This window comes from Canis lupus, chromosome 21 (genome assembly GCF_048164855.1).
Source record: "Canis lupus baileyi chromosome 21, mCanLup2.hap1, whole genome shotgun sequence".
Taxonomy (NCBI): domain Eukaryota; kingdom Metazoa; phylum Chordata; class Mammalia; order Carnivora; family Canidae; genus Canis; species Canis lupus.
Window position 1 is genome coordinate 7306011 of NC_132858.1, and position 13274 is coordinate 7319284.

Here is a 13274-nt window from a genome sequence, read left to right on the forward strand (position 1 = left end):
CCCTGATGAATGCTAGTGGTGGTGGCTCTTGTTTTTGGTGAGTTCAACGAGGCCTCAGGTGACGAGCTCCAGACGCGTCCAGTGGGACCAGTGCTCACAGGAAGGAGCAACCCAGACCATGCCACGTTCCTGTTTCCCGCTGTTCTCCGTGAGGTGACCCAGAGTGACTTTGGGAACCCCCGTGGGCTGCACTGCCTGGGTCTGGGGCTCCTGTTAGGGCTGCAGCCCAGGGACTGCCAGAGAGGGCATCTGTCTTGGGCTTGTGTGGAAGTGGTGTCTCCAAGGCTCGGCCTGGCCGGGCATGGAGGTGGGGGAGATGCCTGGCATTTTCCCACGGTGCTGCGGGGGCCGACGGGGAGCCAGCGCTACTGACCAGCGCCCCGCAGCACTGTGGCCTGTGTGCTGCTGTTTTCAGGGGTGCGGTGGGCACCTTCTGAGGCAGCCCCTGGATGGTGCCGAGCAGCACCCCCTGGCCTCCTCTGGAGGCAGTGTGCAGAGAGGGGCAGCCTCTGTGTGCAGCCCGGCACCTGAGAGTGGGCTTCGAGGCCCTGGCTGCGGTGGGGCCCCCGTGGGCCTGGAGGGCCACCTGGTCAGTGCCCCAGACACTGTGAGCCAGCTTCGGTGACGGGAAATGCAGGCTCTTCATGCTGCCCCTGCTGCCAGTGGGCTGTGGGCCCCAGGGGTGATTTGCATACAGGTGAGGGCCCAAGACGAGGCCCTGTCCAGCGGCAGGGCCAGGTAGGACTCACACCTGGAGGGCCACTGCCTGGCGCACACGCAGTACTGGAGCCGGCCGGCGGGGGGCAGCAGAGCTCCAGCAGCAGGTGTCCCCTTGGGCCCGGGCCTCCCTCCGTCCCTCCCTCACTCGGCCCCAGGCCAGGTGGGGGACAGGGGCAGTCACCCTCGTCTGGAACTTCCTCCCTTCCCTTCTCTGCAAAGGAGCCTCCTCCTCCCACAAACTTGACCCCAAAGCCTGTGCCGGGGACGTCCCCCCGCTGCCGCGGCCCTGGCTGCCTCCGCCAGGGGCTCTCATCACTGTTTTTTATGCGGCTCAAGTGACACCTGGGACCTGTGCGCCCACACTGCCCTGGGCCTGCTGAGTCCGCACACATGTTTGCTGAACTGTAGGTTCTGGCGGGGGCGGCCTGGCCCGCGGTGGGCAAGTGGAGGTGGGCCGAGTCCCCACTCTGGCTGCGGGGACCCCTCCGGCTGGGTCTGGAGTGGTCTTGGTGCCGGCCCCACTTGCCAGCCACCACGGAGGCCACTTGGAGCTGCTTCTCCCCGGGTGGGGACACTCTTGTGACCTTTCTCGTGCCCATACCTGACATCTGCAGAGGAAATCTGGGTGCTGGGGGGTGGATGGGTGACATGGGTCTCTCCTGGGTGATCTGTTGTGGCTCAGCAGACCTTACACTTCTATGGATGCTCTGTTCATGCGGCCCTGATTCCCCAGAAGTCTGCCTCTCTGTGGGCGTCCCCCTCTCTGCCCCACATCTCTTCTGTGTGACCTTTCACCACAGCTCCTTGAGCATGTGCCCCAGGGCCTTTACACATCCAGCACCCCATCCTGACAGTGTCAGACCCCGCCCCGCCTTGCCCCACCTGCCTTGACTTCCTCCTTGTCCTGTCCCGTTGTCTGTCTGGTGTGGTGAACACTTTGTAGTATAGATTCTGTTCACAGCTTCCCCTTACTGGACTGTAAACTCCACCAGAGCAAGGACGTTATTTTATTCACTGCTGAGTCCCAAGTGCTCAGAATACTACCTGGCATGTGGTAGGTGCTCCGTAAATTCCCAGCGGCTAAGTGAACAAATGAATGAGTGGATGTCTGACCCTGTGCCCAGCCCTGAGCCTCCCTGCTCTGCCTCTGAGCAGCCAGGGGTGGGGGTGAGAGGGCAGAGTGCTCTGGCCATGCCTCGCTTTCCCAGGTTCCCCCGTGTGTGTGTGTGTGTGTGTGGCCACCCGGCCCAGGCAGGGTCCAGCCAGGAAGGGCTGCGTGATCTGCACCCAGCTGTGGGGTGTGCTGAGCCTCATGCACAAGGGGTTGTTGTCAGCTGGGCCTGGGGCTCAGACCCCATAACACCTGGTTGGCGGAGGGACTGGAGGGAGCCTGGCTACTCTGATCCCCTGGGTGCCAGACAACAGGTGGCCCAGGAGGCCCTGGGGGTCCTGATGGCAGCCTGGCTGGCTCAGCTCCTGTCGCCTTCCCCTGCTGGGTGGGAGGGGGCGCTGTGGGGGTGCGCCCAGGCCCAGGAGGAGGGACTCGGGCACTTCGGGCATAGCTAGGATGACAGGCCTTGAGGGGACAAGGGCACAGATCCCATCTCTTCTGTGTGCAGAGCCAGCCCCTCCTGAGGACAGGTGCAGCGGAGACGTTGACAAGGAGGGCAGCGGAAGGTGCCTTAAGGCCATATCCTTGGGAAAAAGTGACCAGATACACCTTGGGGTGCAGGGCCAGCCCCAGAGCTGACCCTGAGGGACCCCTGGCGCCTGCTCCTTCTGTGGGGCAGTGCACCATGCACGCTCGTGCCTTCTCATTTCTGTCTCACAGAAGGTAACTGAGGCTCAGAACATTCTGGAATACCCCCGACCTGCTCTGGCCCCCATGCATGTCTGGGCTGCCTGCTTCCACAAGCCAACATGCTGGCCACTGTAGCGGACAAAAGGAATTAGTTATTTCAGGGCCTGCCTGGGGCTAAGAGCCACCCCAGTGAGGACAAGGAGAGCCATGTGGGCTCAGAACCAGGGGCGTCGTCAGCATCGGAGGGTCTGCAGGTGGCGTGTGGTGACGGAAAACAGGCGGGTTCTCCTTCCAGGGCCCTGGCAGGCTGGCCGCAGGCCGGAGACGGTGACTCCGGGCCGCTCGCAGGCTCCAGGAAGGCCTCGCAGGCCGCGCTCACTCGGGGAACAATCTCACTCTGATCAGATGCCTTTGGCATTTTTTTGAGATGCAAAGAATGTGTTTGGGGGCCCTGGGGACCCAATGGTCCTGCTTGTCCCCGGGCACATAGTTTGCCGCATAGCTAAAAGGCAGTGACTCTGCTCGACCACATGGCAGTGAAGGTATGCGGGAGGGGATCTCTGCTTCTCAGCTCCAGCCTGGTGGAGGTGGCCAGCGGTGGGGTGGGGGTGGGGGAGCTCCAGGCTGGACACTAGGGTGAGGCAGGGTCGGGGGTGGGGAGAGAAGGGCCGGCTGGCTGCGGGCTGGGAGCCCGCCCCGAGAGGTATCTCCAAGGCCCCGGGATCTGTGCTGCTTAAGTGGAGAGTTCTGGCACCTGCTTTTCTGTTTTTCCCCCCAGAACAAAATTTAGCCACATCCTCAGTTTCCAGATAACGTGGCCAGAACAGGAAGTTCACATGGCAGGGTGGGATGACCGACACGGCCCCTCCCCCAGACACGGGGGGGCTGGGGTGTCTTACTTCCCAGGGCGGCTGTGACAAAGTGCCACGAATGGGGTAACTTTAAACAACAGAAATTGGGTCTCTCCCAGCTTGGAGGCCAGAGGGAAGTCCAAGGTCCAGGTGTCAGTAGGGCCACCTCCCTCCAGAGGCCCCAGGGGAGGGGTGTCCCATTTGAGTTCCAATCCTGGTCTTGCCAGTTGCTAGCTGGTTGGCCTCAGGTGAGTTATTGCACCCACTTGGGCCTCGGTGTCTGCATCTGTGAAATGGGTTGTTGCTCTCCACCACACCGGTGTCAGTTGCTGATTCCCTGAAGCAAATAGAAAGGATGGAGAAGAGATGGTTGGAGTGAGACCAGGAGCAGAGTCTTTGGGAAGAGCCGAGGGTCCCAGTGCCGCTGCCCACTGGCTGCACAAACCCCTTTTCATCTTGGTTGCTTTATCTCGCAGAAGGGGATAGTCCCTACCTGGCCGACTTGCAGGGAGGACAGGGAAGAGGTGAGTGGGGAGATGAACGTGGGGCCAGCCCCCTCGGAGATGGCCAAGGAGAGTCTTGAGGATTTAGTCCCACCCCCCACCGACTTTGGTCCCACACAGGTTTTATTGGCAATATTCATGGCAGGTGCCTTAAAGATGAACCTGGGGGTCAAGCATAATGATCAGTCATGTCTGGAGACGAAATCTGTCGCAGGTGGGCAGCAGGTGAGTCAGGAGGGGCAGGTGCAGGGCTTCGTGGCACAAGCAACGTCTCAGCGTCTTTCTGTCAGATGCGGGGGCTGCCAGGATGCTGGGCCACCCAGCGTCCACGCCAACGGGGCCACCACCAGACTGGTCTGCGGTAGGAAGACAGACATGGGCAGTGTGACAGCCAGGCTTCCCTGTCTGCCCCGCACCTCGAAAAGTATGCGTTTATTCGGGACAGCGCTCCTTGTCCCAGAAAGCGGGTCCCAGGGTGGGGGATTAACTTTTTGCCTTTTAACTTTCAACTTCACTTTTCCATGGGAATCCCTCATCCCCGCGTTGGCCACCTTTCCTTCTAGATGCTGACGCCATGTCAGCTGGCAGGGCCTCCCGTCCCCCCGGCTTTACACAGCCTTGCTCTGGGCCTCTCCATCAAACAGCTAATGATCCCTGAACAAACATCAGTGTCCTGGGGGAGCTCCTGTTTAAAGGGACCCCCGCCATGGATCTTTTGTGATGTGGGCGATCGGCAGGGCACACCTGTGGTCAGCCCCCCACCGCCGTGCCGTCGTCTGGGTGAGCAGCCCCGGCCTCACCCAGCCGCGGGTGCCCACGCAGCGTGCTCACCTGGCACAGAGAAGCAAGGATAACCAGGAGAGGGACTTTTGATCTCAGGATGGCTGGCGCTTTTGCCAAGAGCCCCCAGATGTCTCTGCCTGGCTCAAGCCCAAGCCGGCTTCGCAAAGGGCAGTTCCTTCCAGAGAAGCTTTTGGGAAACACCTTTGACAAATGGCTTCATGCAGCGGCCCAGAGTGCTGCGGACCCAGCCCCAGGGCTCCTCCTTGGCTACCAGCCTGGGTCCCGGGACGCAGGGCCATATGGCAGGTTCAGAAAGTGAGCCAGGCCCCGACATTCCTGCGTGGCAGCCCGGGGGCCCCCTGCTGCCACAGCCCACTCCCCATCTCTGCCAGCCCGGGGTCCTCGGGGGCTTCCAGTGCGCTTGTGGTGGGAGGGGCCCTGGGCTCCCCCACCTGCCCCCTGCCCCTGGCCCACTTGGAGACGTGTGCAAGTGGTAGGGCCACGCAAAGTGCTGCAGAGCCCTCCGTGACCGCCGCTGCTGCGGTGACCCCACCCGCCACTGATGGGGCTCCCGGGGATGTGGCTGGGCCTGCAGTTATTTTCGTGCTGCTGAGCCAGGCCGCTGGTCTTTAATAAGGCCATCGTGAACATTTCCTTGTAAGCTCGTCTTAAGGAAATGTTTGCGTACCGAGCACTTTCCCACAGCTGTGGGACAATGCGCTGTCCCTTGCCAAGGATCACTTTTGCCATCCTCGTCTTTCCTGTAGCTGGAGGTGGGCCTGGAGGCCCGCCAGGCCCGCGCTGCCAAGCCGCCTCCATTGATCATTATCAGGATGCGTTTGATTAATATCTGACGGAGCAAGAGGCCTGCGCTCCGCCGGTGGGAGCCGCCCGCTGCCCCGCTGCCCCGCTCCGCGTGCCGGTCCGGGGGGGCTGCGGGGCGGGCGCCGGGCCCGGGGGTGGGCGGCGTGGGCGACTGTGCGGCCTTGGCCGTGGCCGTGTGAATCGGCAGCCCGGCCGCGCGCCCAGCTCTTTGAAGCGCTTCCAGTTTGCCCAGCTCGGTCGCCCAGTGAGGGCCTTTGCATTACCAGTTCATCCAGATCCAGGCGCAAAGCCGCTGCCCAGGCCCCCGAGGCCCGCTGGCCCTGCCTCCCAGGCCCGTCCCCCGGGGAGGCGTTCGTGGGAAGGTGCCTCCGGGCGGTTCTCTGGGCCTGTAACCGCCTCCCGCCCGCGGTGGCCACCGGCCTCCTGCTCACCACCGTCCCGCTCGGGCCAGCGCCCTGCGGGGCTGTCAGGGTGGGGACGGCCGTGTGCGGCTGCGTGGGGTCTGGCCTAGGTAGACCGGCGGGGACGGCGAGCGGCAGCCTTGGGGGCTGGGGGATCACAGCCCCTGGGTGGAAGGAAGGGGGTCCCGAGCAGGACGTCCAGGCGGAGAGGACGAAGGGCCTGGTGTGCGTGTGGCCGGGATGGTGACACGGGGAGGCGGGAGTGGGCTGACGCGTAGGGAGGGGCGGGCAGGCCCCTGGCTCCTGCTGCCCAGCGAGTGGACGACCCGGTGGAAGGCGCCGGGCAGGCACGTTCTGGACGGGGCGTCCCTCATGTTTTTGGAAACTGAGAACTTTACACAGGAAGTGCCTGTGGAGGCCTCTGTGTTGAACCCCCTTGTCCTGGGGAAGCTAAGACCCATGGAGGCAAAGAGCAGCCTGGGCTGTACGGGGAGAGGACCCCTGGGCTCATTTGGGGGAGGGTCCTTGGATCTCTCACAGAGCATACTTCGGGGCCTGGGGTACTGTTTTCGTGCTGAGGAACACTGAGAAAGACCCTGCCACTTCTGCTGCTGTGTTTGCTGAGCACCAGGGTTTGCTGAGCACCACATCGGCCCAGGGATGTGTGGTGAGCATGGCCGGTGCAGGCCCTGCCTGAATGCTGCCCCTGGTCATCAGCCTCCTCCATCTCAGCTCATGTCTGTGAGGAGGGGTCTCTTCAGCCCCCACTCCTCAGTGCCATGGGATGGTCATCCCTGGTCACACCCACCTTCCTCGTCAGGGCTTTGCCCAGGACGTTTGTCGTGGCTCCAGAAAGATCTGTGCAAGTCCCAACCCCAGAACCTGTGGACATGACCTTACTCAGGAAAGAGGGTCTTTGCGGAAGTCATCAAGTCCAGGGATCATAAGATGTGACCGTCTTCGCCTATCCGTGTGGGTCCCACGTCCAATGCCCGGTGTCCTTATAAGAGACAGAGGAGGAGAGAACACAGAGAGGAGGGGCCACGTGACCACAGAGGTGAGGCTGGAGGGGCGCAGCCAAGACACCAGGGCCACTGGAGCCCCAGGAGCTGGAAGAGCAGGCGAGGCCATCCCCCAGCACCTCCAGAGGGAGCGTGGTCCTGCACACACCTGGGTTCCGGACTTCTGGCCCCCACGCTGGGAGAGAATACGTTTCTGTTGTTTTGAGTCGCCCAGCCTGCGGTCATCGGTTACCGCTGCCCCAGGACATTTGCACACATTTTTCTGCCCGAGGCGCTCCCCACCTATATGCATCTTTCAGGCGGCAGCTCAGCTTCCTGAGAATTGGTCCTTGGTGCTCATCAGAGTGCCTGCTCCTGCCCCTTTAGGAGTCCTACCATAACCCACAATCACATACTTATTGTTTATTGATCAATGTGTAGCCACTTATTGGTCACTATGATCACTGTTAATTATTATTATTACTAAGTGAATGGATATCTCCTCATCCATCCATCCACTCAGTCACCACTTACTGAGCACCTGCTGGGCGCCAAGAACAAGAGAACGGAGCCCGGGTGGGTAAGTGGTGAGAACCAGGGAGTGTCTGCTGGGCCGGATGGTGGTGGGGCTGTGGTGGGGGCTCAGGTTGGGCCAGCGGTGCTGCCGCATTTCCAGTGGGTCAGGGAAGGCCTCTTGGATGAAGGGCCCTCTCAGCAGAGACCTGTAGGAAGGAAGGGATGGGGAAGCCATGTGGCGATCTGGGGGAAAAGCTTTCCGGGCAGAAGGAGCAGCTTGTGCAAAGGCCCTGAGGAGAGCCTGGCCCAGGTGCCCAGGCTCGTGCAGGGGGCCGCATGAGGGGGCAGATAAGGTGCTGGTGGGGCGAGCACGTGGCCTTGTAGACCAGCGCAGTGACTTCACTTGTGTGTGACTGAGCGGAACCCCTGCAAGCTTGAGCAGAGGCGGGATGAGAGAAGATGCCTGTTACTAAGGCTCGCCCTGACGGCTGTGGCATCCGTGGCCTTTGAGCTGGACAATCTGGAGATGAGCACTCACTGGAGCCACCCCTGACCTTGGGCTCTGGAATGGTTCTGAGTTTGCAGGAGCTTCTGGGAGACACCAGGGCAATCCCTTTGATGAGGCACCACCAGTTATTGAAAACAACCGAGAGGGGAGGCCGGTTTCATTCACTCAGTGGGGGGCTAAGGCTGAGCAGCAGCCACGAGTGGAGATGTGGTCATGGGACTCTGCTGAAACGGCCCTTCATCCCAGAGGGGTGACAGGAGTCTGCCTTGGCTCCCCCCGCCCCAAGAGTCGCTGCTCCCTTTGGAGGCTCTGCTGAATCGGTCGATGAACACGCCCGTTGACTGCATGTTGAGCATCTCATGTGCCAGGCGCTGCACACACTTTACCACACTCAATCCTTACCGCTTCCCCAAGGGATCCCCTTTTAACACTTACAGACGCTGAGGCTCAGAAAGGAAAGTTCTGCCCCTGGGTCCCTGTGCTGGGAGGCAGCAGAGCCTGGAAACTGCTTGGAACCTGGTGGCCAGAGCCCGCATGTGCCCTAGGGCAGGGCAGCTGCCCATTCAGTGCACCGAGCATGAAGTGAGGGGTGATAGGCCGGGGCACCCCAGCCTCTGCTCCGGGTGTGCGGGTGGAGATTAGGGTCCTTGGGCAAGAGGGCTTTGAGCTGGGGGTGGGGTTTGGATGTGGGAAATGGTGGTACAGGCACTCTAAGGGGGAGCTATGTGAGCGATGCCCAGCAATGAGAAATGAGGCCAAGAGGGTGCCTCCTGGGAGCCTCTGCTTCCCAAGACAAGGAGAAGGAGACAGGGCCTATTAGGGCCTGCTGAACTGAGGTACTTGCTTGGCTCTAGAAAATGCAAATTATTCTACCAAAATTAGTTATCTTTTTGGAGGGTGACCAATGTTATCCATCGATCTATCTACCCACCCATCCATCCAAGCTCTCATCCTTCCTCTGTCCCTCCCTTCATTTTCTTCTCTCTTCATCCAAACATCTATCCACTCACCCATCCATCATCTATTATCCCTCCCTCCTTCCATCCTTCCATCCATCCATCCATCCGTCCATCCATCCATTCATTTAGCCATTCATTATCCATTCATCTATCCACCCTTCCATCCATCCATTATCTATCATCCATTCTTCCATCCATCATCTATTCATTCATCTATCCATCCTTCCATCACCCATCCATCCATCCAACATCCTTCTACTCATCTTTCCTTCCTTCCATCCATCCATTCATCCAGACATCCCTTCCTCCCTCCTTCCCTTCATGTCTCCCCCACCCCTACATTCTATGGTAAGCATTCTTCTAAACTGAGGATATAGGATAGACTTGGTCTCTGCTCTCGCCATTGAATGTCAGCCACAGACCCTGAACAAATCATCATATAGCTAATTCCACTAGAATTGTGAGGAGCACCAGGAAGGAAAATGCAGTGCCATGGGGTGTTTAGCTGGGGCCTCACCACATCGGATGGTCATGGTGGGCTTCTCTAAGCTGAGATGAGTTGGAGTAATCTGGTCAAGGGAGTGAAGAAGAGCAATTCTGGCGGGGGGAACAGAATGTGTGCAGGCTTCTGAAGCAGAAAGGTCTTGGGGAGGTGGGAGGAACATCCAGAAAGCTGATGTGTTTGCAGGGACGGTGGGGGCCACGGGGAGGCTGTCCAGGATGCCGGGGGCTTAGGTCTTGGGTCAGGGGATGACACTGACATAGCCTGAGTCTGTCAATCACTCTGGAGGGGTGCGGACTCGGTGGGGACCCCTCCACCTTCTCCTGCAACGTTTGTTTTCTCAGAAGGTTACTCTGAAAGGGGACCTCAAGGTCAAGATGGGCACTTGGAGGCTTTAGATGCCGAAGCAGTTTTACTTTGACCAAGTCAGCTGAAGGAGCACGTGGACCTAAAATTAGGTGTGTGTGTGTGCTGGAAGTGAGTTCACACGCTCAGAACTCCTGTGGGCAGGATCCGCGCGGCTTTCCCCTGTCTGTTCATGGTACAATCTGTTCGGACCTTTGGAACATTCCTCAGCTTTTATTTAATGTAGGAAGAATCATTTCTGGAATTAGCATATAAATTGGCAAAAGTCAGCAGCTCTGGAGAAGGTGCTTTCCCCGGGTGTCAGGGCAGGGTGGAGAGGTTGTGGGGCTCGTGAGGATGAATCCACTGCCCGACCTGATGCGCCTCCAGCTCTCCTTCAAGGGGCAGAGACCTGCTCTGTGTCAAAACCTCTAGGCTCTCTCCCCAACCATATGCAGCTGGGGAAAGTATACGTGTCCCAATGGCCGCAGGGGGACGGGGGCCCGGCCGTGGGGCAGGAGGGTGATCAAGTGCGTGGGAATCTTCCCCAGATAGATGGCTTGCTGAGGGGAACTTTTCCCACAGGCCCACCTTGTAGAACAAGGTTAGGGAAAGGGGAAACCCAGAAACGTTCCCTCCCTGGTTGTCATGTCTGGTCTGGTCGGGGGCAGATATTTTACACATTTTATAGCGCTATTAGTTCTAGGGCTTTTGGATAGGGGTGACCGGTTGATCATTAACTGTTTGCTACGTGTGGCATTCCAAATTCTGGCCCAGGAGAGCTCCGTGCAGCGTGCCGATTCCGCCTACCCATTGGGCCATGGCTGGGGCGGCCGCTCCCCCGAGGCCAGGGGCCGGGCCCGGCGGGGACGCGCACTGACACTCTCGGGGGTCCCGGCGCCCCTCGAGCCCCCGTACCCATGGTCCTCCCTCCCGGGGCTGGGCGCCTGGGTCCGGGCCATCCCCACCCCTGTGCGCTGTGTGTGCTGGGCAACCCCGGGAGGGGGTGCCCCTCCTCCGTGGCTCGGGGACACCACTCTGCCTTCCCTGCGGCCAGCGTCCTGACATCCTCTCCCTGTGGAACATTCCTGCCGGAGTCCCACCCCGGGTGGGGTGGAAAGTCTCCCAAATGGCTCCTCGCACTCCAGAGTCGGGCCCCTCGGCCGAGGCGAGAGTGAAGGGGCCGCCCTTGCAATCACATGCTCATTTTTTGCATTCACTGAATTTTCTGCCAAACTGCCAGAAATGTCCTTCTCTTGCAGAATCCAAAGGCAGTTGCAAGACATTAAAAAAATGTGCTCCCCAGACCGCTCCCCTCCTTTCGCCGACCCAACCTCCCCAAGACACGCGTCTCTCCAGCCCACAGCCCCTCACTCAGCTCACTGCTCTGCCTCCCTCCTCCCCGCCCCGGCCTCAGGCCCCTGCGCCCCCCACCTCTTCTCCTTCCGGGCACTGTGGTCTCCACGGGACACTTCCAGATGGCAAATCTGATAACTCACCAGGGGCTTAGAACTTTCTATGGCTCCTCAAGATAAAAATCTAAGAGAAAAGCTCCAAGTCCTGGTCGGATAAAAGGTCCCACACAGCCTGCCTCCTTCAGCCAGGTGGCTCCCAGGACCCCCCGGGGCATGGCCTTGCCGGTCCCTGCTCTGTCCCTGGGTACCTGCTGTCTCACCTGGCCGGTGCACCCGGACTCCTTGTCTTCAGGAAGCCTGCTCTGACGATGGGTCCACATGCATCACTGTCTTCCTAGGGACCTGTCTTCCCTGTCGAATGGGCGCTCCCAGGCGTCTTTCCACCTTTGAGTGCTTTGGGGCCGGAGTCAGCTCTGAGTGCTGCTGTTGAGGACGAATGGGTGGGTGCACACCTGGTGGTGTACAGAGACACACATGCCACCTCCCTCGGGAAGATGGGAGCCAGGTGTGCACGGCAGAGACAGGCGGGAGCAGCCGAGAGCAAGTTCAGGGAAGCAGCCAGACCTGGGCCTGGGCCTGCACCACCTGCTGTGTGGCCTCGAGCAAGTCACCTGACCTCCCTGAACCTGACTTTTTTACTCATGGAGACAGGAGATGCAGTAGCATTTGCAGAGGGACTGGGAAGCCGCTGGTTGGCGGGTGGGGCCCAGAACCACGATGGGGAGTAAAAAGACCAACCTGCTCCAAGACGGGTGTTGTGGGAAGATGCTGTTCCATTCCTCTTCAGCCCTCACTCCGGATGGGGTGGGGAGGACCTGTGTCAGGCACTGGGTTCCCGTTCTGCTCTGTCCCCCTCTTGCTGGGTGACTTGGGGCCAGAATCTGGCCTCTCTGGGCCTGTGTCCTCACTTTTCAAGCAGGGGGCTGCTTCCATGCCCTTGGGGGCTCCCTTGGAGCTGCCCAAGCTGATACACTGGGGTCCTCTGGGGTCCCCGGCCAGACAGTTCCTTGGTCACTTTGTGATGACAGCAGGACCTGTGGGTGTCACCGGTGACCTCCAGCTCCTCTGGAACAGAAACCCCTCTGCCTGGGAACCTGGGCTCCAGCAAGAAGCCACGGTGCTGAGATGGGCCCGAAATATGATTTCCTTTCACTGGCACCAGAATATAGGTAAGAGAGAAAGTGCCAGAAACAAAAGGGCTGTGTCACAAGGGTCCCAAAGCAGGATTGTTCCACAGTGAAATTTTTTTTTAAAGATTTTATTTATTTAATTAGAGAGTCAGAGATAGCCACAGAAAGCATGAGCAAGGAGAGGGAGAAGCAGCCTCCCTGCTGAGCAGGGAGCCTGACGTGGGACTCGATCCCAGGCAGATGCTTCATGACTGAGCTGCCCAGGGGCTCAGTCAGGTCTGCCCTCAGGCCTGCCCTTCCCTCCTTGGACCCCGACTCTGAAGACGCACCTCCACGTGGGGCTGCTGGGCACGCAGCTGCCGCTGGGAGAAAGCGGGAGCTCCGGCGCTGGTTTATCAAGGGTTTATCTCGGGAGACCTGAGCCAAGAACGTTCTTATCTGAGCGGAGCCTGCCCGAAAGTTCCAGCGACACCCGCCATCCTGGCGTCACAGTTAGCTGTCCCCCCGAAAAGTGCACAAACAGGGTGTCCCTATTTGGATGAGGAAAAACACGGCTTCCTGGGGTGCAAGCCCCGGCAGAGCCGTGCGGAATATTCCCATTCTGGGGATGAGGAGCCTGAGGCTCGGAGGAGGAGAACCTGCCCAAGGTCAGCAGCTGGCTTCTGGGATTCAGCATCTCCTGGGTGGGATCTGAGGCCGGCGGGGGCCGACTCTCCAGCCCGCCTGGGAGCCCGGCCCCACAGCTGCCCAAGCCAGGGGCGCCTCGTGGTTTCAGGGAACGTTGTGTGAAGGCCGAGGGGCCAGGGTCCCTGCAGAGGCCCCGTGGGCCCAGGATCCCTCACCGGCAGCCCACAGCCGGGGTCCCAGGAGGAATTCTGCCGAGAGAGAGCTTTTTCCCCTTGAAGGAATAAAAAGCACACACACACACACATTCCTCCGAATCAGAGGTGTGCCAAGGGGAGGCGGAGGGCAGGGCCCCTTGACCGGCCTGCCGCCAACTGCCCGGGCACATGA

At 60.1% G+C, this 13274-nt stretch overlaps 1 protein-coding gene and 1 long non-coding RNA gene across 7 annotated transcripts in view; one reads left to right on the top strand and one right to left on the bottom strand.

Moving 5' to 3' along the window:
* TPCN2 (two pore segment channel 2) overlaps window positions 1–13274 on the top strand; it is a 66240-nt gene that overhangs the window by 38240 nt on the left and 14726 nt on the right. The gene's annotated exons all lie outside the window — the stretch shown is intronic.
* Window positions 1943–12360, bottom strand: LOC140612578 (uncharacterized). The gene is made up of 4 exons (XR_012013732.1): window positions 11391–12360; window positions 6785–6884; window positions 4038–4231; window positions 1943–3709 (listed from the first exon to the last, which is right to left on the bottom strand). It is a non-coding gene; the product is annotated as an uncharacterized lncRNA (long non-coding RNA).